Source organism: Neophocaena asiaeorientalis, unplaced genomic scaffold (assembly GCF_003031525.2).
Source record: "Neophocaena asiaeorientalis asiaeorientalis breed wild unplaced genomic scaffold, Neophocaena_asiaeorientalis_V1.1 scaffold603, whole genome shotgun sequence".
In the NCBI taxonomy this organism is placed as follows: Eukaryota; Metazoa; Chordata; class Mammalia; order Artiodactyla; family Phocoenidae; genus Neophocaena; species Neophocaena asiaeorientalis.
The window spans coordinates 2,952,843-2,956,251 of NW_020175662.1; positions in this window are offsets into that span (position 1 = coordinate 2,952,843).

A 3,409-nucleotide genomic window follows, 5' to 3' on the forward strand; every position below is an offset into this window, starting at 1 on the left:
ATATATATATATATATATACTATACATATATATTAATCTATATGTTCCTAGGGAGGAACAAAACGTTTGGCTTAAGAGAGTATTGATTATAACGTAGTATACTTTTAAAATCAAAGTGCAAAACTCAGAAGCATTTTTAAAGTAGCTCAGAAATTTTTTTGAACAATTGAAGTATGCTATCAACATCATTGAATACAAAATCAAAGTCTCACAACTTATAACCTGGAACATTCAATAACTTATTAACATGCTTAGTGCTGGAGTACACAGCCAGTTGCGGTACCTGCATACATTCTCTGGACTTCACTCTGCGTTTCTCACTGTGATGTTAATGGTTCCTTTGAAGAGGTTAAAAGCATATTGAGAGCAGCAATCGATGCAACTGTATTTATATTTCGTAATTTTCTCAAATCTGAGGATCCACCTTAATCAGAAATGCATTCAACACCTTACAAGATAAAGGACACTTGTCACACTAATGAATATTGCTTATTGTCTTTGAACCCTGACAATGATTTTTTAGCATAACACACATCAAGATTATCTTAATATTCCAATGCTAAATAACCATGTGTTCGTAAAAGCCTTTTAGAAATTGGAGCAAATTTTTCAGAAATTCTTATCCTAAATTGTTGCTTATTTAAATTGGGCCCATTTTTATTTCAATGTTTTTCTTGGCCACATTGAAGTCATGACCAGTTGCCCTGGGAACTCACCAGAAATTTGGCAGGTGCTTTGCAGGGCAGAGAACAAGAGGAGAGGTAAGTTCAGAAGGTAAATTGTACAATTTCGGATACCTTTCTTCAGCTTTCGTCATTCAAACCCAAAATAGTACTAAGGGGAAGATGGAAGTTGGGAGAATTTTGAGTCAGGAGTTGGCTGATTTGGTAGCTCTCTTCTGGCTAAGATCTAGAAAAACGGGGAGAGAACCTCTACCAATGAAGTAAGGAGGGACCCACACACCAAGCAGACCTCACCTGAGAGGGGGGGCATGCCCACCACCACCATGACCCACTGACACCAGATTTCTCTGAGGGTGTCTGCAGGCCTTTAAAAGCAACGGCCAAGCCCACAAAGAACAATCTAACGTGTGGACTAAGGAGAAACTGAAGCACGAGGTGGATTTTCTTTTCTTTACATTTCTTTGTGTTGATCCTACTGTTAGTGTTCTCTATCAAAATGCCTTTCTCCAGTTTCCTCAGCCCAGCGGTTCGAAAGTTTGCATGAAGTAGATACATATCACTACGTATGAACAGCGAAATGTATTTGAAAATAAATGTTTTAATTAAAATTGACATTTCTAAGCCTACTGCTGAGGGCAGCTGCTTTTTCTCTAAAATTACTTTGTCCATCTCCATAGGAGTCCAATATAAGAGGAGTTCCCATCCCACTTTAATACTAATTTAGTATCAAACAAACAGCATTACTGTGTATACACAAATTTTCTACTTTGGGTTGTTAAACCAGTTCTAAAAGACTACGAACGGGTTTTGCACTCTCAAAGCATTCGCCTATTTGCCTATTTTCCCCAAACGTATGCGTTTAACAAGTTGACTGCCCAAGACAAGTGGACTAGAAGCTCTCTCACTCAGGGTTTATGGATGGAGGGGGTCAAGGAGTAGACATCTGTGCCTGCATTTACCCCTGTGCCCTCAACCTTGCTGGAACAGGCACTGTTGGGGAGGTGTGTGTCATCAACAAAGCGCCAGATGTTTGGGAAGCAACCGTAGCTCCCAGGCTGGATTGAGCCCTTAACTATGCGGTGGGCATCATTCATTCACTCAACAAATGCAGCAGTATTCCAGTCCCCACTAGCTTACGTTCTAGTGAGAGGAGGAAGGAAATAAAATTATGTAGCATATTAGCATTTGGGAGTTGTGATGGGGAAACACGAAGCATAGAAGGAAGAAGGGGAGGTCGGGGAGTGAGGGTGTTTTCTATTCAGAAAAGAGTGATGACATTTGAATGAAGAGTCAAAGGAGGTGAGGGAGTAAGACATGCTGAGATTCTGGAGAAGAGTGCTCCGGACAGAGGAAAGTGAATACCCTGAGGCAGGAACGTGCCTGGTGAGTTTAAGGAGGCAGCAAGGAGGCTGGGTCGCTTGGGCAAGGTGAGCAGGGTGAGAAGATCGGGGACGTAAGGCATGGTAAGAACTTTGGCTTTACTCTGAGTCGTTGTTGGGTTTTCTTTTAGTGGGCTAACATGATTTGACCTATTTTTTAATAGATCGTAGCCCTTTCTAAACACATATATCATTATGTCTCACGACGACCCCCTAAAAGGGTGTTAGTGTTATTATCTCCATTTTATAGATGAGTTAACTGAAGCACAAAGTTGTGTGACTTGCCCAAGGTTACACCTAGAAAGTAGGAGAGATGGGTTTTCAAACCCAAGCTGCCTGGCTACAAGCCCTGGCTTCTAACTGCCATGTTCTCCTGCCTCTTTGCAAATTGAATCGAAAGTGAGACATCCTGCCACAAGAGGGGCTTGCTTTTAATTGGGCAGCCAGACAAATGCATATACGGATGTAACAATATTGCACTGAGTATATTAAACATGCCATCAACTCCCATACTTCAATAACCACCTAAAAACCAATGACTTAGGTCTCTTTCTCTAAACTAGGTCTCTCAGCACGTCTCCTGAATTCAATAGTCTAATTCAGTTCAGTGAGTTCAACACCCTTGATTAATAGCCTATCATGGGCTGGGATCAACACTAAGCAGTCGCGTTATCTTTGCCCTTAAGGAATTTATATCATAGATCATAGAGAAGCTGACATATAGGTATTGTTCAGTTTAATGTCTCCCAAACATCTCCACCTGGAGGTCTTGTGGACACTTCACAGCAGCAGGAATCTTCCCAAATCAAAAAATCTTCCTGCCCTGGTGCCCCTCTTGTATTTCGTTTGTTTGATAATGATATTCCCTTATGCAGAGTTTTTGGATTCATCCTTGACATCACCTGTTTTCTCATTCCCGTCCTCCTTCTGGTCAGTTCCTGTGAGCTCTGCCTCCTAAGGTTTTTCAGGATGACCCTCTCCACATCCTCTCTACTACCTTTCCCTCCGCAGGGCACCACCAGCTTTAAGCAGAGCAGAGAGCGGCTACATTTTCTATAAAGGGCCACATATAGTCTCTGTCAAATATTATTCTTTGTTTTGTTTGTTTTACAACCCTTTAAAAATGTAAAAACCGGGGCTTCCCTGGTGGCTCAGTAGTTGAGAATCTGCCTGGCGATGCAGGGGATGCGGGTTCGTGCCCCAGTCTGGGAAGATCCCACATGCCGCAGAGCGGCTGGGCCCGTAGCTCCCAGATAACAGCAACAGCCCCCAGCAGGTCTGTCTATTTCCAGGGCTTTCTTCTAGGGTGTCCTCCCACACTGGCCTCCCCCGCTTCTCCCACCCACC